Source organism: Haemaphysalis longicornis, unplaced genomic scaffold (assembly GCF_048455015.1).
Source record: "Haemaphysalis longicornis isolate Haplotype H1 unplaced genomic scaffold, Haemaphysalis longicornis Haplotype H1 scaffold_9, whole genome shotgun sequence".
NCBI lineage: Eukaryota > Metazoa > Arthropoda > Arachnida > Ixodida > Ixodidae > Haemaphysalis > Haemaphysalis longicornis.
This window is the reverse complement of record NW_027526460.1, coordinates 113,978,656-114,003,325: the sequence shown is the minus strand read 5'-3', so window position 1 is coordinate 114,003,325 and position 24,670 is coordinate 113,978,656.

The window sequence follows — 24,670 nt, the reverse complement described above, 5'->3', positions numbered from 1 at the left end:
CCCCCGGCTTCAATCGCCACCGAAATTTGGTTTTGGGAGCCCAAGCTTCTGGAAAGAATGGGTCTACCAGTTCGATGACTATTGCTAAGCATCTGGGCTCTACCAAGCGCCGTAAGAAGTACAGGTCAGAACGCTTCTTTACGCCATGGGCTCCCAAGACGCCCGCCGGTTTCTCGACACTTCAGCATTTTCCAGCGGAGACTGGAGCTCGCTAGAAGCAGTCAAGAAGAAGTTCACCGATCACTTCATCCACCCGGTCAACGAGGTCTACGAAACTATCCGCTTCCACCGTCGAACCCAAGGCGAAGGCGAGACCGTAGGCGAGTTCTACACTGCGCTTCGTACACTTGTCAAAAAGTGCAACTGCGCCTCAGCGGAAGTGGAAAAACGACTCGTTCGAGACAGGTTCGTCGTGGGTCTCCGGGACTCTGACCTTGCGGACAAACTGTGACCAACACAAAAGCTTACCCTTGAAGAAGCAAGACTACAGGCTCGCATCATTGAAGATGCCGTGAAGGCCCGTGCAGCGCTGTTCCAAAAAGAGCCGAATCCTGCTGACGTTGTCGCTGAGTCCAAAGTTTAAAAGCGCTTCCAAAAGCCGAAACATGGCTCGGATTCTTAAGGGAGGTCCGGCAAGCGTATTACCAAGTCCAACAGAAGCGACGCTACCACGAGCTTCAGATACTGCGGCCGACTAACGCATCCTCGAGCAGATTGCCCAGCTAGGCAAGCCAATTGCAAAGGGTGTAATCGGATTGGACACTTCGAAGCAGTCTGCGAAACGAAAAGCAAGAAGAACATGGGAGCTCTTGCACTTCACTCCGTAGCAGCCCTCACCAGAGCTAAATTCGTAAAAGTGGCCGTCAACGGTCACTACGTTAACTTCAAGGTTGACTCGTGTGCGGAGGTGACAGTGGTACCGGACTCGTTTCCAGGTATACCGAAACAGCTGCAAAAGCCAGAAAGTGAGCTTACGGGCCAAGGAAATTACTCCCTTACCGTTATCGGAACATTCCAAGCGAAACTGAGCTGGAAAGGCAGGTCTACAGTGCAAACTATACGTAGTGCGTTCACAATACCAACCGCTTCTTGTATTCCTTGCGATACAGGCTCTTGGAGTTGTACGATTCGAGGACAGTGTAACGGATACTACCGTCACTTTGAAAGACGGTCTCCTCGATGGTTTTTGCGAGCTGCAAGACGAATACGTGATACGTCTCCAACCACGCGCCAAACCGTTCTCACTCAGCGTGCCGAGAGTATCGATTCCGCTTCACAAACCAATTCGAGAGGAGCTCAGCAAGCTCGAATCCCAAGGAGTCATCCGGCGGGTGGACCGTCCCACACCATGGTGTTCCGGTATGATAGCTGTTCCAAAAGCAGGAAGAGGCTACCGAATATGCGTTCGCCTCACCCGTTTAAATGAAGTCGTGCTTCGGGAGCGTCACATACTACCCTCAGTCGAGAACATCCTGGGACGCCTCGGATCAGCAAATGTATTCTCTAAGCTCGATGCTATCGCTAGCTTTCACCTGGTGAAACTTTCCGAAGAAAGTCAAGAACTCACGATGTTCATAACACCAATGGGAAGGTTCGGTTTCCAAAGGCTACCTTTTGGAATCTGCTCAGCGCCAGAATATTTTGAGCGGCAGATGATCAGAATTATGGAAGTCCTCGAAGGAGTTGTGGGCGTGATGGGTGACATTCTTGTCTTTGGAGCATTGCAGCAAGAGCATGAGCAACGTCTCAAGCAGGTGTTACAGCGCTTGGAAGAAGCGGGAATCAAGCTGAACCGCCAGAAATGCACGTTCTCTGCAAACCAAGTCTCCGTGAACCAAGTCTCTGCAAACCATGACTCCAAGAGACGCCATCGAGTTATTCGTCGGTGAAGTCGTTACAGCAGCTGCCAACATGATGTCCTCCCGCATGGATGCCTTACGCAAGCACCAAGCGGAAGCGGCATTGTTCTGGGCTACTCCGCTTGTGTGAGAAAAGATGGCCAGGAAACGTCTCAACGGTTCCAGTTCATCTAAGGGAGTACTGGAAGAAAAGAGGCAACATCACAGTGTGCGATGGCTTCTTGCTCAAAGATCGCCGCATCATTATTCCAAGCCTGATGCACCGTGAGGTACTTCAGCGAATTCACGAAGGCCACCCGGGCATTGGACGGTGCAAGGCAATGGCAAGGGACGTAGCTTGGGGGCCTACCCTTAACAGCGAAATTGAGCAGCTCGTAACATCGTGTGAGAAATGCCCTCAGACGAGAGTTCAGTGTTCGGAGCCACTCCAAATCAGCCATGGAAGCGTGTAGGCGCCGACTTGTTTGAACTCGACGGAACTCACTATATAATCGTGGTGGACTACTACTCTCGTTTTCCGGAAGCAATCAGCTTGTCGTCGACCACCTCCACAGCTGTCATTGTAAGGCTGTCAAGAGGACATTCGCCCGAAATGGAATACCTGATGTGTTCGTGGCCGACAACGGCCCGAAATTTTCGTCACGGATGTTCGCCGAGTTCGCGCAGACCTACGGATTTCATCACATCACGAGCAGCCCGGGATACTCACAGTCAAACGGCGAGGCAGACGGCATGGTGCGTACCATGAAGGATCTTTTCACAAAATCCAAGGACCCACACATGGCGCTTCTGGTATGCCGCGACACGCCAGCAGTCAGCGGATACAGCCCGTTGCAGCTCCTAATGGGCCGACGCCTGCAAATGACAGTGCGGAAGAAGCCAGACGCCCTGCAAACGGAGGGGCCGCCACACGGCGAAGTCACAGCTAAGGATAAAGCTAACCGAACAAAAAAAGTAGAGACTTCAACTGACGTCACGCTAACCAGCAACTCCGCCCAATCGCTGACGGGGAGGATGTGAGGGTGCAGGATATGTCATGCGCGGCAAAGGTGCTTAGCCTAGCGAGAAGACCGCGATCATATGTTGTTGAAACAACGACAGGCATCATTCAGCGCAACCGTCGTCATTTGGTGCCATTCAACGGTGCAGGCATGCCTGATGGCCTTGCGTCTGACAGTTATTCAAGCACACACGAAACACCAACAGTGACGGTCGAAAGCTCCGCGGATCAAAGTGGAGAGCTAACTTCAAATCAGCGCACCGAACAGCCAGAAGCAACGGCTGCAACAACAGCGATGTCGCCATCAACTAAGTGCCACAGTGACCACCCATGAGTGACCAGATCCGGCCGACTGGTGAAGCACCCGAAAAGGCTGGAATATGTTAAGCACAATTCTCTCGGAAGGGGGGATGTAGTGGACGCGCACTTCTCGGCTTGCTGAAGGTGCGGTTCGTGTCATCTAACCCGCCGCATAGGTGCATAGAGGGTACCAAGGTTACTGGATTTTTTTAGTGCTCTCGCCGTTCTTTCCGCGGGCTAATTTGTCTTCGTATTTTTCTTGGAAGGGGGGGGGGGGCGAGGTATTTAAGAAGCGTATTCTCGTTTTCTCTTGGTTATTTTAATGTACCATTCCTTTTGTGATTATATGTCTTCCTAAAATTTCTTTGACAGTTATCTTCACTAATGTCATTGCAGGACTCAGCCAGTTATATGTACAAATCATGCGTGTCTGTGCAAATGGTGGGCGCAAAACCTTTCGTCTGTTTTCATAATTTTTTATTCGTGTATCTTTACGGGACGTTACATTTTTGTTTTTGTCTGCGGGGTGTTGCATACGATGAATATTTTTATTGCATCCGTTGATTTTTTGTAGGATTTTGTGTTTCTGTATTTTCCCTTTGTCAAATTTTGCCTAACCATCGGTCTTTGTTTACGCTATTATAACGAATAAATGTGGTCATGTAGCCAGTCATGCATTTTGGCGCCAAGGTTCAGCTTGCTACAGTTGGTCCGTTTTAGCGATTTTTGATTCATGTGTCCATCCTTATTTTGGCGGATCTTTATTCAAGCGTTATTTTCGCGGGGGGGGGGGGTGCATTAGACGCATATATATTAATTCGTAACCTCAAATTTATATTTCGTCGCTTATTAACTTTTTGGCTTTTAAAATTCTTTCCAAAAGTTGTCTTTATATATATGCTATCATAAAAATAAATTATTTACCTCAGCGAATTATTCATTTTTGTGCAATGCAGGGGAGTCGCACTGTTAAGACGTGTTTACATTTTTTATTCCCGTTTCTGTAGGTCTGTTCTAGAATTTTTATTTTCTCTCCATGATGTTGGGGTTGAGTGTGGATAAAACGCACATTTTGGTTTTTCGTTACCTCTATTACAATACCTTTTATTTTTCTGCTTTTGGGTTTTTAATAAGATTCCCCACGACCAATGACCTTCTCGTTTTTATTATATCGGTTAAACAACTAATATGCGTAAATGTTTTCGCGTACTTGGCCTTGGCCAAGTAAGCCACGCGGCTCATGTCCTTCGGGGACAGGATATTCTCCAGCTTTCCCTTCAGGTCCACCAAGGAGCGCCGCAACAGCACGTGGAGCAGCCGGCTGTAGTCCAGGTCGGCGAGCATGATCCGGTAGCTGCACTCGTCCAGGATGCGACCAATGTGGCGGGTGTACTTGATGCCCCGGCACTGGACGCGGTAGTCCCGCGGAATGATGTCCTTGGCGCTGCATCGCGTCAGGAAGACCAGATTGCTGGACTGCTCGGCAAGCTCGATTACGGAGCGAAAAATTGGCCGCGCGTCTGCTCCTTTCGTTGCAAATGTCGACAAAAGACTTTTGTCGATATTTGCCATGTAAGTGCCGCCCATCGCTTTCCCGCTCACCTCTCATGCTGTTCCTCTACCGTCGCGCTCCTCCCAATGTAAACCGGCTAAATGTTCGCTCAAATAAATTTAAATTTACCGCGTTACACTCTCCAGGCCTGGTGCCTCGATACCAGCGCTGCCGTACCGCGGAGACGCGCGTGAATCGAGGCGTCCTACTTAAACGTTTATAAAACCACGTTGCCCTACTTCAACAGCGTTCCAAGCGGAACGCTAATCCTATCTAGTGAAACCGTTTGTTGCTATTGCCCTTTGATTTCATAAATGCCGCCAGGAGTTGGCGCGGGCAACAGCAGGCGATGGTTTTCTGCCGTTTATGTTGTTTTTCATTTGCTATCACAAAAACCAAGCATCCGTGAATTTTTTAATAAAGGAACACTGCACATATCCCTTATGTATTGATTTTCAGCCTTATATTTGCGGAATGTCTTGTTCTTGTTCAGCAATGGTGACAATTATGAACATTGACACCGGTTATGTATTGATTTTCAGCCTTATATTTGCGTAATGTCTTGTTCTTGTTCAGCAATGGTGACAATTATGAACATTGACACCGGACTTAGACGTTTAGATTTGGCTGTGAGTAGACTATTGCGCAGATTTTGTTTCAGTTTGGCCGGGTGGCTGAATCGAGTCACAGACAGACAGGCAAACAGACATACAGACAGACCAAAATTTCTGGGTTTAAGTAGCCCAAGAAAGACTATCGTCTTTAAAATAGTCTTTAAAATATCGTCTTTTATCGTCGTTAAAATAGCGGCTCAGCAGCCACATGGGACCGGGACCGCAGGTCCTGTGCAGATACCGCTTCAGAAATTATGGGCCGGTGTGAAGCTGTGGCGGCTGCCCATCCCACGAGTCGTTCAGTTACATTTTGTAAAGCACGCTGCAATGCAGAATGTCAGCGGCCTATTGTTGGACTAGTCCAGCATCCTGGTCGCTTACACTGTACGAAGTCAAAATGGCGGGCCAAGTATTCCGAACCTCGCTGTACCGATCGGCGAGTTTTTTGCCACCACGTAACAATATTACTTTCTCTGACTCATTCACACTATTGTCACGAAGGCAAAGACGACACAGTTGTCTTCGAGGAAAACAAGTTTATTGGAGCGAAGTTGTGCTCCCCTAAAAACTAAAAGAATACAGGCGGCGAAGCAGCAGTCAACGAAGTGACGTGTGCGGGCGGGCGTCGACGATCGGAATGCCGCGGCGACTTCTTTGCAGGCTTTTAAATGCAGAGCATTTCTTTAACTCACATGTAGCGTCCGATGTCCGTCCGCAACCGCTCAGCGCGCAGGCGCGCCCTCTCCCCCACTCCTCTCCCGCATCACGCTACCCTCCTCGCTCTCAACAACAGGTCCGCACCCCTCCCCCTACACTATATAAAAAAATAATACTTACCGGCGCCAGGTTTCGATCCCACGACCCTGCGGGCGGAACGCAAGGTACATGGTGCTCTACCCACTGCGCCACAAAGCCGACACAGAATGGAAGGCTACGAACGCGCCTTATATCCTTGACTCATTCAAACTACGTCAAAAAGCTGCTGATACAACGCATTCACTACCTGTGGGCGGAACGCGAGGTACATGGTGCTCTTCCCACTGCGCCACAAAACCGACACAGAATGAAAGGCTTCGAACGCGCCTTATATCCTTGACTCATTCAAACTACGTCAAGAAGCTGCTGATACAACGCATTCACTACCACCAACTCCCCAAACACTAAACGTTAACGCAATGCACCCACCCCCTATGCGACGCATTTACTCGAGTCCCCCTCGCGGGGAGATGGGCCCTTTTTATCTTTCGGTGCAAGTGTTTCTTGAACCGTCGATTCACATCCAGAACATTGTAGATCACAGATTATTCTGGGCTAGTGACGTTATGGCTAAACAGTCTGCTTATCTGAATGTGATAGCCCATGCGGCATAAAAGTAAAGAACGGAAGACCCGCTTTGTTTACGCAGATAACACAGCCGGGCGTGGCCCGGCCGTAAAAAAAAACAATAAATAACAAACTCATACATGGTTCGGGGCACTATTACTGCACTAAATGCATGCAGTCCGTTATGCCATTTTGTGCAAGTACTTTTCGTTAAACCGTTCGTCCATTGTAAATACTTTTTGTTCGTATTTCCGACGTCGTTGTCGGGGCTCTTTTTTGTCATCGTTTTGTGGGAAAGGTATTGGAGATCAATATTTTATAGTTTGGTGCTTCATTCTTCTAGTAATTTCCGTTTTTGTATGTGCGTTTTTGACGTCCCTTTTACCGGTCATCTGCACTGACGCGCTTACAACGATAGTTTGCAAACTATGCATTTTAAAGAATGCTTTAGCAACATCGTTGAGCGACCTCACCGTCGCGGTGAATTTGACCTTCACTTGACCGCAGCTGCGCCGTATTCTAGGCAGCGCAGCACCTGACTCTTCTTGCCGAGATCCGCGGACCAATTATACACTAGAGAGGAATCTGGCGCTAGCGTCTATGCGGCTCACACCAAGGCCGTCTGTGTCGTCATTTGCCACCATTAAATAATGCGCTCGCGTAAGTTTCATTATTGGCTTGGATTGAAACGCTTTAGTGACTGCAAATTTAAACAAAGTTCCACAAAAACGCGTAAAGTATTGTGCAATTATGTAAGTGGAAAATAAAACAGGCTGTTTTAAAACTAAGAAAAAAGCAGGCAAAGCGTATTTTTGTCGGAACGTTGGTTTCTGCTATTTTCCAGGCCAAGGTGGTAGTTACGAACAATGAAGAAACTCATTAGAGACTCCTATTTTATTAACTTTACCTATATTTCAAATAATAAGTTTGAAAAGTTTGGTAAGTTTTTGGAGCGTGCTTATGAAAACGTCACATTCGTGGTGAACCGGTACGCCGGCCGTCAGCTACAGTTTAACAAGAAAAAATAAAACGTGCGTCTACCAGTCGTGGCCGATGACAAGATAGGATGGATTCAGGCGCCCGTATCTGTCGTATCTTGTCTTCGTCCAAGTACCTCTTGTTTATTTCTTTCGTCGGCTACAAATTTCGCGGCGGCATATTTCCCGCTCAGTCATACGTCCTTCGACTGCGGCATGACCAATGTCAGGTGCGATCACGCACTGCCTGCTGCTTCACCGAACACGGCTACCACAGAACAGGGAGGATTTCGGCTTCCTCGTAGCTCGTAAACGTGTTAATGCATAGTGAAGAAAGCAAATCGCCAGAACCGCGTAAGAAACCAATTTTCATGACAAGCTCAAGCCAAAAAAAGGGGGGGAGGCGGAGAGAAGCTCTTTATTAGAAAACAGTGTGTTTAGCCGGCGTACAAAATCGCCTTCATGCTACTCTGTTAGGGGAGTGGGAAAAGGAAGAAAGGCCCAAGAGAGAGGAGGGAAAAAAGAGATACAAGCTGAGAGAGAGCCAACGAACTTAGGTAAAAAAGGCAAACGCAAAAGTCGCAGAGTGAAGAAATTTAAAGCTTTTGAATTAAGCCAGTGTCACTAAGGTACGAAAACAGAAATTTTAGGGCAAGGCGTTGCTCAGAAGAATAAGGCCAGGGCCCTACAATGGTTTTTGAAGTCACTGCTCCTTGCGTATTCCCTATGCGTGCAATGTTCTGTAGCAAAGTTGATCCAGAGTCCTCGTAGGCAGGACAGTAGAGTAAAAGATGCTCAATTGTGGCTTGCGATGCGCAGTTGTTGCACCTGGAATCGGGAGATAGTCCAATGCGGAAACGGTAGCTGTTGGTGTTGGCTGTAAGCGGATTTTCCCAGAAACCCCCACGACGACATGAATTACCAGGCGCAGTTTCCTCTCTAGTATACTTACTAAGAAACTCTATGCCGAGGGCAGCCGGGTTCACCGCTTACCCCGCCGCTGCCTGTTTGGCTCACGCGCTCTCCGCAGCAGGTTCGCGACTGACCACGTGACTCGTAACGGGCATGCGGGATTGGCCATGGATGAGAGCGAGGCCGGGCCGTCTTTTCTGGGCGTTGCGCGGGAGCTGGAGACTTTGAGTGCGACCAACTACACTGGTTAGTCGTGGGTTTGAGCCGCCGTCGGCAAGCGGCATCTGACCACCCCGCGGATATGCCTCGTCGATCCGTTCGGCTCAGAAAAAGGCCGAAGAGGGACCACAACCGCAGGTCAAGGTGAGGTTTGAACGACTAATAATACTTACAGATAAATCAAATGTTAACCAACTGAAACCAAGACTGACCTTTCGCTTTGCATATCCATGGTTAGCTGAGCTCCGCTGCAGCCATTTATTGGGCAACTGTATGGCGTACACGGTTGGTTCGTTCTCACCATTTTGTTTTTCATTTTTTTCTGCGATCTTTTCAAGTAGTGCTATTTTGGACTTCGTTTTATGGTGTCGGTTTACAATATGCTCATTTTTTATTTCATTTCTTCATTTCTTAAAATATCACTTTAAGACGAAAGCCTGAACGGGCCCATTACGCGAAAAAAACGGCGTTCGGGGTTCGTCTTTACATTTACGATAATAAACCATTTGTAGTGCTGACTATGAAGATTGACCATATCTCTCGGTAATTTAGGAAGAAAAATTTAGAAGCAAATTAAATTGACGTTGAGAGTATACAATACTTTCATTGGTTCTTTTATTCCTGGCGCATACCCCCCTGGGAATTTGTCAGCAATGGTGAACTTCGAAGCAACGTTGCTTCGAAGGGCAAAAGTACTCGTTTCAGAAAGCTATGAAATGGAAACGTAGGGATTGTAGACTAGTGTGTTAAGCAGAACATGTAGAAACTAGCCACGCAGTACTTTTATTCCAGTATTATGCGAAGAAATCGCACGGAGGAAAAGAAACAGAGATAAAATAAGAGGAGAGAGAGAGAGAGAGAGAGAGAGAGAGAGAGAGAGAGAGAGAGAGAGAAACACTTTAATGGAGTGGCTGCAGCTCGGTTACATCCCCCTCGCGCGGGGTGTCTTTCCGTGACGCGGCCGTGCTGTCTTCTCGACTTCTTGTCCCTCCACTTTGACTCCGGCCTCGCTACTCCCTTGGGCCGGCTTCGCCTGCCCCCTTCTCGGGACGGTTACGTTCCGTCGGTTTTGCTGGGTAGTTGTCTTTCGAGGGCCGCCGAGTTATGCTGGACGACCTTTGTCCGCTGTTCCTGGTCGTAGCTCCCCGCTGCGGCTTCGAGGTGCGGTGGGGTCATAGCCTCTGTCGACGCTTGTCGAGTGTTTCTGACACAGTCCCAAAGGATGTGAGCCGTGGTGACTCCCTCATTCTGGCACACTCCGCACAAGTCAGTTTCGACACGGTCGGACGCACGTTCCTCATAATCACCGGTGTGAGGAGCGACACCGTATGCAGTTGCTGTTATGTCACTGCTTCCTCTCGGGTCAGGCCAGGGTGGGGTGGTGGTACCTTTCGTCTACAGAGCAGCAGAATAAGAGAGCATCTGACACACACGAGGTGCCCCAATTTAATAGCTCGTTCATCCGAGCTACGGCGCCAAGCACACCAAGTGAGAGCACGAGCTCGCGCTGAGCTCGTGCTCAGTAAGACACTGCCCAATCAGACATTGCCAACGCCGACGGCGGAGGCGAAGGAAATACCAAGGAAAAAATAACAGCGGCTTAGCCCAGCCAACGTAGGATATGCAAAGCAAAAGATCGGCTTAGTCTGGTTGAGTTTTGGTTTCGCTTGGTTAACCTTTGATGTAGCTGTATTGCCGAACATGGCTCGACACCGTTCGGTCCCGTGCAACGATCACAGGAGGAGGCTCGCCTCGCTTTCTTTCGCGGCGAACGCGGTGTTCCTCTTTTTCGGGCGAAAAGTCACGTAGCCCGAGACGATCCAGTGGCGCATGCGTGCGACGCTGCGTGGTTAGGCCCGCTGCCGATCAGCTGAGCGCCCGCAACCGCGGCGGCTGCCGCCGCTAGATGAGAAGAACGACTGAAAACTGGGCCTTGTGCGCAACGCCAAATCCGGGCCGGGCGAAGCACGCGAGGCGCTTCAAGGGGTATGTAGCAGGGCGTGTGTCTGAGGTCAAAGGTGAACTTCTGCATCCGCAGGAAAACCACTGGACGAAAGTAGTAAAGCTTTGCTATAAAAACGAACCGGCACACAGAGAAGTCTGTAGTGTGACCGGGACGCACAGGGGTCGCGCGTTCGGACCCGTGCTGTGTCCCAAAAGGTCTGAAGCAATACCGCAAGTTGGGCTAGTTGGTGAATGATATCGAAAAAGGGCCCATCTCCCCGCGAGGGGGACTCGAGTAAATGCGTCGCATAGGGGGTGGGTGCATTGCGTTAACGTTTAGTGTTTGGGGAGTTGGTGGTAGTGAATGCGTTGTATCAGCAGCTTCTTGACGTAGTTTGAATGAGTCAATGATATAAGGCGCGTTCGTAGCCTTTCATTCTGTGTCGGTTTTGTGGCGCAGTGGGAAGAGCACCATGTACCTCGCGTTCCGCCCACGGGTAATGTTGTATCAGCAGCTTATTGACGTAGTTTGAATGAGTCAAGGATATAAGGCGCGTTCGTAGCCTTCCATTCTGTGTCGGCTTTGTGGCGCAGTGGGTAGAGCACCATGTACCTTGCGTTCCGCCCGCAGGGTCGTGGGATCGAAACCTGGCGCCGGTAAGTATTATTTTTTTATATAGTGTAGGGGGAGGGGTGCGGACCTGTTGTTGAGAGCGAGGAGGGTAACGTGATGCGGGAGATGAGGAGTTGGTGAGAGGGCGCGCCTGCGCGCTGAGCTGTTGCGGACGGTCATCGGACGCTACATGTGAGTTAAAGAAATGCTCTGCATTTAAAACTTCAAGCGCACTTCAAAGCAAAAGGTCTGCCATCACCTTAAACTTCCAAGATCTTTTCTCCGCAAGTTACTCGGGTCGCCGGACATCGGCAGAAGCCATCGACGCTCCAAGAGCGCCGCGTTTGCTCCTAGGTGACGAGAGCTCGGTAAGTGCTCTACCACCACGGCCACGACACGTTACCTGGATATTTCAGCGCTGCTACGGACCTATGCCGGTAACAACCCCGTACTGTGCCCTACATCTTCGCTCACCGACTGTGACTCTTTTTTGTTTCTTTGAACACGCTACCGTTTTCTGTACCTCTTTGTCGCAGCTCCTTATTATTTAGTTTGTCTCTGTTCATCGTGTGCATTTTATTGGGATTCGGATTATATATGCATAGCCTTGTTAACAGAGTTTCTTCTTGTATTCGTTATTGTCCACGAACCTGCCACAAGGCTCCTGTGGCACGTGCCCATCTGGTTTCGCAGTTTTTATTGTTGTGATTTTTTTGGACTTTTTTCTCTTCGGGTTCTTGGGGTTAAGTTTTCTGACATTCCTCTCGCTCAAGTGACAGCCTACCCGTGGACATCCTTCTCGTCTCCCAAGAGGCCGGCCAAGCGTTTTAGGTGCGGAGTACCTTAGGACCGCGCAATGTCCGTCCGCGTCTGTGCGCATAACATTTAGAATCGCAAAAAATCACACAGGCACCGACAGGACTCCAGCCTGTGTCTGGTAGGCCAGACAGAGTTAGTGTCAGTCGTTTTACACTTTGGGCTACGACCGTGAGTTAGTACCCGATAATCAAACGGCTCACTCCCTCGCCTGTAACGGTGCGGAGTACCTTACGACCTCCCAATGTCCGTCCGCGTCCATCCGCGCGCACACCACCATCAAGCGAAAATCTAGCGAATTTCGGTATGAGCCGTGAGTTTCAGTTTCATTTAGGGAATAATCAAGGTGGAACTCACGGCTCAAATCGAATGACGGGCGATGAGGCACGCCGTAGTGGAGGACTCCGGATGAAGTTTGACCCCCTGGAGATCTTTCAAGTACAGCAAGAACGTCGAGTGAGCAATGAGAGGGAAAACGAATTTCAAAAAACAGAAACTCTAACTGTTTATTAACCCTAAGGTAGACCTGGAAATGTGCCCTGAATTTTCGATAGCGGGCGCTTTCGCTTTTAACTTCCACATGAAAAGCAGCCACCGCGGCTGGGATTGAACCCACGCCCTTGGGCTCAGCAGCACAACGTTTTCACTCCTGAGCCAGAGCGGCGGGTGAGTGCAAGCCGAAGAACCGGGTGCTGTACGATGAATGCCGAAGAACCAGACAAAATGGAGGAATTTTTCAACAACAATCTAAATCAAGAGAAAATGACCAATAGCAGGGCTAGGAGTAGGAGAGAAAAGCGGACACTCCGAAGAGCGTAGTAGGCAGGACACAGTGAACGGGCCATACAGCTTTCAGGGGAAGAGGCCGCGGGTGTCAGAGTGTTCATGGTGGTCACGTGCAGTTGGCAATCCCACAAATCAAAGGGTTTTCAGTCGAGAGTCGTACTCTTCGGCGTTTAATGAGTGCTGCGATTACATTCCCTGATTTTCAGCAACTAAGGCGGTTTCGTGAATCGCCTGTTCCTGATTAAAATTGTCTGTTTGCTAGTGTTCATCAAACGTGCCCTCTGGATTGCCTTTCTTCAGTTTACACACTGGGCATTAAAACCACGCCCAAATGGAGAACATTTGGCAGTACAAAATGCACGCTTGGTGGTTTCTCTGCCACAAATATGCAACAAAAAGCCGTTGGCAATAATTAGACATTGCAAGCATCTTCAACTCACCGGCTGCAGTAGAGGGCCAGGAAGCCCCCTCCGAGTCCTGCCAAGTGCGCAGCTGTGACGCCCATGCAGAGGAGCGTAGCCACCACGATGTCGCCAATGCGGCCGGCTTTGTCGTGGATCTGCCTGCAAGGTCATGGGGACAAGCTGCAACTGGCTCTGCGCTTGCGTGTCCACGAATAAAAAAGAGGTTTAATATCTAGACTGTCCTGTACGCTGGTGTTAATATAATTTGAGACAACACACCAGGAAGAAAATTAAAAAAGAAACAATAACGAAAAGAAACTTAGTGATAAAATCAAATGCTCAAAAAATGCCATGCCACTAGGTCATTTATAAGTTTTCAAGACTAACTTGGCAATGTAGTGCGCTACTAAAGATGGTCTTACTGTTTTTGTAATGTTTTTGCTTCAGCAGTAATATGAAGACTTATTTTTGTAGCCAGAACGCACTCAGAACTCGCGTATGCAAGCGATTGAAAAGTTGTTATCAGATGTAGTTAGTAGGTCGAATTGGTGGCCATAGAAAATAAAATGAACGGCCTGCACCTACCCTCTACTCGTGCGTTGCATTTGCACTGGGCACCGTAGGGTTTTAATTAGATACAAATAGGGGCATAAAACACCTCCCACAGACTACAGTTTGCTTTGCTGCTGTTGCAGCTCTCTCCAAAATGGAGCGAAGTTACGAACAAGGCGGTGCTATGAAGCAGTCTTTTAACGCGATACTTTAATTTGGATTTCTCCAGGAGAAGAATATCATGATATCTTGATATCAAGAATATCTTGATACCTTGAGACGTTGGATCGCCGTCTCAGACATGCTCAGGAGTGTTTTTTGTCACGCCACCTATGGCTGCGCCCTGCTGAATCGGTGAAGAGTGAGCCACGTGGACGTCTTTCCTGGACATAATACATTTGCGATTGGCTCTCACGTACATTATACTGTGGTATCTCTCTCCAACTTCTCACTACCTTTGTACCCGTAAGCTGCCTGTGTTCAGCTATACAGTTATGAGCCTCACGGACATGACGGCAGCGTAGATCATGTAGATTGTTTTGTCGCCCGAAAACTGAGTTATACGACCGATTTTTTCCCTGTCATATTTGTGCCACTATCCTCCCGACCTATCCTTTCATTTTGCACACATAACACTGCACCTTGCCATGTTCAAGAACCATGAGTTCGGGTCCACAGAATGAACTTCCTCCCGTGCCAGCTTCGCACTTAGTTTCAAGGGTGCCATGGGGACGAATATTTTTGTGCTGCCCAGGGTATTGGTGGTCGTATTATGGAATAGGTTGGAAATCTTTCTTCTTATACGGCTCTGGAATAAAGGAGCCACGAGGACAAAATGTAAGTTTGTTTTATTCTAAAGATTTCGTGTTTTATAGTGCTCCTAGCGTTTGTCCGACTGCAAATGTTGCCGTATTCACAGAGAAATTAATCAATTTAGGTTAACATCTTGATTCTCCCGCCAAATTGTGCGTTTTCGGAATGTCTGACGCCATAAGCACGCGTATACGAACTAACTTCCACTGCATGATTCGACTGCGGCGTTGCTTGCCGTCAGTCTTCATAGATGGCGTTACCATATTCATGGATGGACTGTTGTCTGCCGTTCCTTTGCTTTTTGATCGTATTTGCTCCTGGCTTGTTTTTGTTACTGCAGAAAGTAATCGTTTCGTGAAACATGGAATATCCTCGACAAACAGGGGCCCGTAAGATAGGCTCCGGACAGCGCCCAGAGGGCGACACGGAGCCCGCGACATCCAGCGCCCCCTTCGGCAGTAAGCGCAACACTGGGTCGGTCCCCGCAAGCCGGTACGCTGCTGGCTCGGGGGCGCTCTTCTTTTTGCAGCACGGATTAAGCATATTAGTCGTCCATCTTGAGCTTAAAATGAAGTAAGAGATTGTAAAGTAATCCTGCCACATAGTGCATGTGAATTGAGAAGGATTTATTCGGTTGAACTCGCGTATGAGAAGGCATACAAAGGCCGCATAGGCGTGATGCCCAGAAGAGAAACGCTTGTACAGCCTGACTGCGGGGCAAACCTTTCTGAAGATCAGCATGTTTCGCTTCAAAAGAAAACGGAATTTATATTGTTCACTCCACAAAAGAGGAGGCTTTGTCTGCAAATATATCAGACGTTGCGCGATGTTTCCGCGCGGGGTATTCCATCCATGTGAGTGCACTTGCATGCGACTCTGGACCACGCGGGAGTTACATATAGGTCTTTGATCTGAATGTGATGCTCCATACATGTAACAGTATGAAATTCACGTTTGTTGGGGTATAGCGAAAGTGCGGACGTTAATAAGTGCCCGCTTCACCGAAAAACGTTTGGGCTTCCAGTTGTAGCCCATTACGTTAGTTGCAATATGTAAACACGCCCCCAAAAAAGAAACTCATCACGAGAAGGCTATCACAAGAAATTCCTTTGGACAGGGATGGGATGGGGGAGGGGTAAGCAGAACATCTAATAGGCGTATCGGAATAAATTACGGAATATTCATATTCGGATTTTTTTTTTCTCTCCACGTCAACGGGTTCGGCAGGAGACCTCCCTTAGGAAGGAATAGTAGCGCTTTTATTACCGTCAACACTTTTGCAACAAAAGTCACGGGAGAAAAAAATTAGTACCCTGAGTACACCCCTCAATGGTCCGGAGTGACCGCAATCACAACGGATGGGATAAATAAAGTTTGTCCTCCTCCTCCTCCTCCCCGAACGCGAAAAATTTTTTTCTACGTATATATTGGTCCAACTTTGATTGCGGCACGTCTTAGCTCTATTTTTCTTTGCTTTTCAGTGGCTTAGACAACAATTTCATTGTTTCTTTTGCTTACGAGCAGTGGGTGGCACAACTGACCAGCTGACCTCTCCTTCCAGCGTAGCCTGGTAGAGAGGGCCCGGGTGGCCAGTGCAGGCCAGGGTATCCCGGACTAGAGGAAACCCCCCACCAGGCGGGTGCCCAGACAGCAGCTCGCATAAAGTTTATTCCTCCTCCTACTCCTTTTGCTAGAAGAGGCGGTGATTTTATGCTATCCAAATGTTCGCGAAACATTTGGGAACATTAACGCCAATAAGTGTCCCCGCCCCATATGTGGTTATATGTATTTAATTCGGCAGTATAAGCACGTGGAATATTAGATGAAGCAGAGTATAACCGCTGGGTGATAAACTACTCTGCTATACCTGTGTTCGGGGGCCCTCTTTGTTACCAAATTTAATGCGCACTTGTGTGTATTTACCACCTGCTAGCCACCCTACTAGCAAGCTGCTCGTACACCAAGGCAGCATGTAATCCGCTCGCTTAATGTGGGCCTTTCAAGATTCAGTAACCATGCTGGGTATCTGCGAAAAAAAAAACAGAGAAGAAGAAACCGCGGGAGAATGTAAAGCCTTGAACACATGCTTCCCAGTTGTGCTAGCCTACGGCTCGGCAGCGAGGCGACAGCATTTTATAAGTGCCCCGTTTTATTTGGAGGCTTCCCCCGACTGTATAACATTTTGCATGACTTTGCTACACTATGTAGGACATATACGCGCAAATAACGTTATAACAAGTGTTTTTTTTTTCAAAGTTGCGTTCACTGGCGCTGAAGGCGGTCGGCGCAGCGGGACCGCCCCAGAGTTGCGGGTGTCTGTCGCGGCTGGCGCTGCGCTCGCGCGGCAAACTTCGCTGTCCGGAGCCTATAACGCCGCTTACGCCAATCGAGCAGTGCGTGTAAGACAATTCGAAAGCGGCTGACTGCTGGGTAGTGCGGGCAGTACCAACAACATTACGCATTAGTACTTGTATTTTTACGTGTGCTTTTGTTACTTCCACTGCTTATCCCACCATTCTTACTGCTATAAAATGAATGTGTCCTAAATTTAAGCGCAAATAGCTCGTTCCAGAAGCTTATAAGCTCTGCCTAATTGGCGGTTGCTTTCGTCGGCCTGCCCCAATCACATAGCTGGCTGGTTTGACATCATAGGTCCACTTGCGGGAAATGAGCTGGTGGGTCGCATGGCCATCCCCTTTTTTCCTAATTCTATAGCTTATTTGAGTGAAGAGTGTGTTAGTAGTGGTATCAGCATGATTCCAACGGGGCAATCTTTCGAATAAACCAAACTTGTATTTTGTCTTCAAGGCTCCTCCAAACACCACCACTTATCCCGAGTGTCACCGAGACTATCACTGACAGGAACTAGGTGTATCGTAGGCTCAAACAGTAGTGCAGAATATTAGGTCATTTGAGATTATATTGTCTCGATTCGTCAAGTTGGGGAGCCTATTTCTACATGCGTAAAGTGCGTCCAGTGCAGCATATTTTCGGTTCAGTCCCTCATGTGATTTGATACTAAAGTACGTGTGCTTTATCTTTCAAAGCGTAGGCAATTTAGATACTGGGAACTTTCCCTCATCAAGCAAGGACAACATGTGCAGTAGTTCTGCGAATTCCCCATGAATAATTAAGCATTGCTCAGCCGCTTATGTTTGTCTCAAGTGTTTTTCTTTGTCCAGACATGGTTTTTGCGCCGACGAAGATCGCAATGCCGTTGGTGTCTTTCACAATTTTTTTTGTGTTCCGCATTGTTTCTCTGGAGGTTCTATGTCTTCGTTATGTGAGCGAGGTGTACAGGCCGACAACTGGTTTTGCTACCTGCATTGGCTCGCTTTTGATTTTTTTAGTCCTCCGCCAGCAGTGATCTTTATCTAAACATTTATAACGAATACATTTGCTACCCTTGCCACTGAGCAAATGTCTAGAGACACGCGCCTCTTTAGTTATTCGTTTTTCATTTTTCTCATGGTGTTTTTTTTACATTTGCACTCGTCCTGTGAGGCTAGTGTATGAGATTTTTTTTGGTTAGGTATTTTCTAATCTTTTAATTTTTACATGTGACTTTTTTTCTTACACTTCGGGAAGTTATTTTTATTTACACTATTATAACGAATGAAAGTATCAACTTCACCAGTTCATCATTTTTGTGCAAATACGCCGCGATATACGGTTGGTGCTCCGGAGGAACTCGGAGGAGAAGGCTACGCATAAAAAAAATAACTCATAGTTTTCATTAAACGAAATCGATCCTTTCAAATTTATAACCGGTTTTATGTTATGTAAAACAAGAGCGAAGGCTCCCGTGGTTATATCAAACTGCGCTCTGCCAAAAATACTTCGAGTGCTTAAAAATGTTTTTTTTTTTGTCGCAAGTACTTCTAACCGCGAAAACACTGTTATAGGGTTACCAATTGGAGGCCGACCTGCCTATCTCCTTGAGACCACCCGAAAGCATATTAAAGCCGTAAAAGGCGTTCTTAAATCTGTTTATACTGTGACCCTGCTAGTAACACAGCGTGAGTCAGGCAGAGGGCACGCGGCACCTCTCGGCTATCCCCTGCTATGCCTACCAAACAGTCACTTCAAGCAAGTAAAACGCCTGGACAAATTTTGAGTAATAAAACTCGTTCAGCAACTTGTAATTTATAGTAACTTGTATATCTAGTAGCATAAACAGTCCTGGGATAGCCCGTGTTTATTTTTCTTCCATTCCAATCCTTCTTCCTTTGTTCATGCACAGCAGTTCCAGTCGCAGCTTATAACAAGATTTAATGTAACTATCGGCGTATTAAAGTACGCTAGCTCTTTTTCATCCCAACTGCGCGAAAAGTGCACGTGGCTGCGTCCTTAATTGAAATCGTTCGAATCTTATCCACCGTTCAATCCTGTACAAAGGACTCACTTGGCCACGTCTGCGCAGAGCTTGGCGTCACCGACGACGGCGAAGTCCTTGTACTCCCAGCGATCGGTTGGAAAGCACTAGGAAGTCCAGAGGCTATCAGCCCAGAGGCTATCAGCAGCAAGCACCACACGCATACTGCGCCGATCTCCACCGTCGAAGTGGCCGCTTCAGCAGCGGAATGCTGAAAAATAAAATCAAGTAGAAAGTGACATGTACGTTTAAGTCTTAATATGTACGATGCGATGCCATTACTTGGATGCCAAGGGAGCGCTTTAGAACGGAGTTTCTGCATTTACGATTTCTGCTTTCTTGCCACTGAAGGTGGACAGAGAGAGTAATGGTAATCGCAACGGTTTTGAATCGCGTTGGCAGTGTTTCATACCCCGTTGAGTTGTCTGTCTACCCCGACTTCTTGCCCAGTATCTCTACAGGCTCTATTATTTTGATGCTACACCGCGTTTTAGTCATCCACGCTACGCACTCTGTCCAACTTTCGCCCTTTTTTACATCTGAATTAGGATGCGTTTACCCCAAGTTTCTGTTTCCTAGTTCAAAATGCTTTCTTCCTATTCATAAGCGTTACTCATTAATGCGTGAGACACAGATAGGGCATTTCGGCAAAGATGTTGACCGTCAACTGGCGGAAAGAAGATGACATAAGGACATAGAACGATCAAGAATGTGCGGGGAGGAGGGATGGAACCAGAAGAGGTGGTACATTTGGGTGCGTGGGGGCGGTGTTTGTACCGGTACCGACCGATGGGCAAGGAATATGTACGTGTAGGAATGTTCCTTAAAGGAGCCACGAAGATAAATACAAGTTGGGTTTAGAAATACTGCTTAGTCCCAATAACAATGATATCAATATCATCGCAATCTTCGAACAAATAACGACGATATTAAAGAAAACGTGTGAAGCAGTCGCGATCCCCTAGCCAATTTCCCGCAACTTTTCTATGACGTCACGTTTGTGCGATTGTCGGCCGCCTAACTGACCTGTCGCGACGACACATGACTGAACGTCTGTAATGGTGCCTCTAGTTCTATTTGACCGCATCACTTGAATGCTAACGTGCAGTTAACGCACTAAAAATTATGTTTTACTGTTGGCCCGTGTGACGTCATTCGTGCTCATAACACGTCACTGGGCCGCAAAATTTGAAAGTTTTTAAATACTTCTTGCTTTTTTTTCATTAAAAACATATTTTGTGGCTGTAATGGAGCTGAGTGAGATACTGAATCCTAGTTCTTTCAAATTAAACTAAGTTGTTTTTTCTCCTCATGGCTCCTTTAAATCTTAATGGCATGAACCCATTTTACAGCCAGATGGCGAAATGACTTGGCGAAGCCAATTTCGGCCCTCAGTCCCCAGCAGCTGTACAGCACAGGACCCCGGCGGAGGGCAAGCTAGCGATACAGCAGCATATTCTCGGGGGGCGGACTGGCCGCGTTTGGAACTGGACCATGGCGACGTTCAGCGCACGAACCCTGTCTAGCTATTGAAGTCTAGCCGCACTACTAGAGGAGCTCTCGGACATCAGGTGGGATGTTATACCATTATGCGAAGTTAGAACAACAGGAAAGGGCTTCATGGAACTGACTAGCGGGCATATTGTGTGCTACAGAGGACTCCAAGAGGAGAAAGAACGCGGGGTAAGATTCTTAATCCATAGAGAAATAGCGGCAACCTGGAAGAATTCTTCAGCCTTAACGAAACAGTCGCAGCCATTGTAATCAAGCTATACAAGTGATGCAGTTTAGAGAGAGTACCGTCATATGCGCCACCTACCAGCTACAATGATGAAACCGTAGACGGTTTCGGCGAGGACGTGAAATCACCTATGAAGAATGGAACAATACAGTTCACGATTGGAGAGCGTATAGGACGTGAAATCAGCTATGAAATCAGCTATCTTCATTGATGTGAAATGTGAAATCAGCTATCAAATGTGAAATCAGCTATCAAATGAGAAATGAGCTGATGTGAAATCAGCTATCTTCATTTCCTTCGCTGTGTTAATGTCAACAAAGCCCAATAAATTGTCCAAACCCTACAATGTATAGGGCCGGAAAAACAGGCTGCAGTAGTCCTTTGGTCCCATCGACCATGGGGTTCGATGTAGGCCGAGCCAGAAGCGGGAGCGGCGAAGACGAGCGACCTTCCCTCGAGGGCAGTCGCGTTCCAACCCCTCTGTGTCGCGTGGCACTGCTGACCTGGCTAGGCACCGCTGATGAGATTGTAGGAGGATGCCGATGATGATGATGATAGTGGCACTAAATGCAGATGGTGCTGCGCCACTACAGGATAAAGCTCAGTGGGAAACTTTGGAATGGTCAATCGCAACAGTCGAGGGGATACACTGCTGGGATTAGCGGAGAGAAATATCCTGCGATTGACGAACCCATTCTTCTACAAACGAAATTATACGAAATGGACTTTGAAGTGCCGTGATAATTGACTTCATTAAGTGACAACCGACGGCCCAGATGGCCAATGATTGTTTTATTGCAAGAAAAAATCTCGAAGATCCATTATGCGTCTTCAAAGTGGCACACCTGTTCGCTTTACGCTCCCATCCCACACCGCCTGCACGGATCTCGTTCCTATTTGAACGCGTTGCAAAGGTGAGGAGCGGTGACGCTGCAGGCCGAATAGGCGGCAAAGAGGATGGAGGGCGACTGACAACGACGAAATACCGATACTGGTGAAAAATGGTCATGCAGCCACTCTATCTGCCGAAGCGAGCAAACACTACCACTGAACAAGGTTAGAACGCAAAACGAAGTTGCAATTACGTGCAAGGAGCACGCTAGAAACGCGATGCTGCGGGCTGCTAAGGCATGCGCATCTGACTGGGCCTTAATTTGTTTAAGGAGAATAATGACGTTTATTTGTAAAATTCTGCCATTGAATCTTCCTATACCTCTTAAGTGGTATTGGGGTGTCTCGCTGGGCTGAAGCAAGTTTTCTTTAATGCCTCTGAGGCTTCTGCTTCATACATAATCCCTCAACGTACACATTTGTTTTATACCATTACATTTACTGACATGCACACGCCTTGTTTATTTCTGAAGGCAATGCTGTTAAGAAGAAGAACACGGCCTCCGGTATAGTTAGCAGAGAAACGGCTCCAACACCTACGATTGGCTGCGGCGCAATGCACAAAACCTCGGAGGTGTATTAAACAACGTTAAAACAGTAAATACAGGTTTAGGGGTACTTTCCAACGCATCAGAAACATTACATGGCCCATTCAGAGAAAAAAGAAAAACGGCCGCATATCTCCTCACTTTCCTGCAAATGACACGAAAAGACTAGCCTTCAGCGCCTTGGCCACGTAAATGCCTCCATTCTCTTTCCTTCCACCCTCTCACGATCTTCTTCTCCCTTTAGATCCTCCAATGATAAACACGTAGGAGGTTTGTTGAAACCAATTCAATTCTCCCGCATTCCACTGCTCGCGCAATCCACTAGAACGTCTTCTCTCAGTTCAACTTGCAACACTGCTACGAGGTCGAGGCTCACATGTGCTGTTTTTGTGTTTTGGGGACAAAATATTGTTTTTAACGCGTAATTTTATTTCCTTCCGCGAGTATAAAACACATTTTTGTTCTTAATTAAAATAGCATTGCTGATACCGTTTGTACATTGGTGCGCTACTTCAAATATGCCTAATGTTCTCTTTTTGCTCAGCAATGTAAGCAAGTACGAAGTATGTATCCAGATAAAGGGGTACGGGAAGGGTGCCACTATATAAACTTCTCCTTAAAGAGTTCTTTTAACAGTTGGCCGGGCTCCTGGATCGACAGACAGACGGACGGATGGACAGATGGACGGACGGACGGACAGAAATTGCAGGTTTAATTGGTCCAAAAAAGTCTATATATATTCTATAAAACTTGCCGCGCTACGTTTGCAGCAGAAAAAACTCCTAAAAGCCTGGCGGCGACACGTTCCATTGCACACACTACGCACCCGCTTTCAGAAGGCTATTCTAGGCGTTATGACGTCACCGCACTGCTAGAGGGACTAAAACATCAACACTGTCGATTACTGTAGCCTCCTCAGTATCGAAAGATGGCTTCCCACTCAAGTACACGCAGATACCCTGCAACAAAACTTGAAAACATTACTTTCAATGCGACATTGGAAGAACAGCTCAGTTGCATTTTATTGGACATTACTCCGTAGTCATAAGAGGTGCTTCCCCGTTTCGGGGTCCAGTTTTTCTTTTACTCCAGATGCTATGTTTTGTGGGCGCACAAACGCAGTGCGCCCACAAAACAACGGTACTCATTAGAGCAAAATGAAGTTTAAAAATTAAAACCGTTCCACTCAATGTGAAAGCTGTCGGAAGTGCAGAGCAGTGATTCGCCCTAATGGGTTGTAGTTCCGTTATCCGCTCATTGCTACCACCCAATGCAAGACAAATTTTCCGCCGTCGCAGTGCTCGCGCGCCCCCTGCCTGAAACTTCACCAGCAGGCGTTCTGTTCCTGTTGTGCTTGCTTTTGCTCTCGCACGTGCCGGCGTTGCACGGCCAACTTTTTTTGCTGACTATCGTAAAAACCAACCCAACAAGCGTTTCTAACTAAATGAACGTGGGTGCTCCCGTTTAATTACGTATATTTTGCCTCAAAAGTACCTGCAGTTTCCTTTGCGCTAAACAACGGAGAGATGTATGACAAGCGCCAGTGGTTCGCGAGTTTCGAAATCATATGACTATATAAACGGCTTGGCTTTCGGAGCCTCTGGGTTACGGCGCGGCGACAACGACGGAAAGCCCTGTGGCTCCACTTGTGTCCACCGATCGAGCTATGACGACAACTCCTCTGCACTTTATATATGAAGTGGCAAGCGACGTGGTTAAAAATGTTTCAAATGAGCATGTAAGCCTTCGACAGCGGCGAAGTACACCGATACCCCAATTGGCTCAGTCGTGCAAAGCATCTGTGGGACGAAAGCAGACAGAATACACTTCGCGGAAAAGCTAATTTTCTTGATAATTGAGAGTAGCACTAACAAAATTGGCAGTTTTATCACTGTTTGAGGGTCAATTTAGAAATGGACCCACACTAAGCTCCTCCGCCTCTAAGATTGTACCTGCAAAAGTTGAAAACTCAATGTTCATTCGTTTTGGCGGAGCCTTCCTGTCACATCTCAGCCGTGTTCACTTCCAAAGGGGCGCTACTTCAAAAGATCCTAACAACCCCTTCATAGTCGTCTCAGGGCAAAATGCCTAAATTTGTTGATGCGTGTTTTCATGGTAACATTTTCAGCAAAGAACAGTACGTTTTGTCGAAGGTATGAGTGTACCTTAAGGACCTAAAAACAGCCAATCCGCTCCCCAATTTACATTTGCACCAAGGGGGCTTCTTAGGGCGAACACGTAAACTATGTTTTAGACAATTGTATGGGGCACATATATCCGAAAAAAACGGTTTGATATCTCAACAGGCAAGCGAGATAATCAGGATAATTGGGTAATCAGAATTACTGGCACTACAATCGCAAAGAGGGCTGAAGTACTTGAAACTAAGTGTAAAGAAGTCGGTATGCCTCGAAATCTACACTGGGAAAAC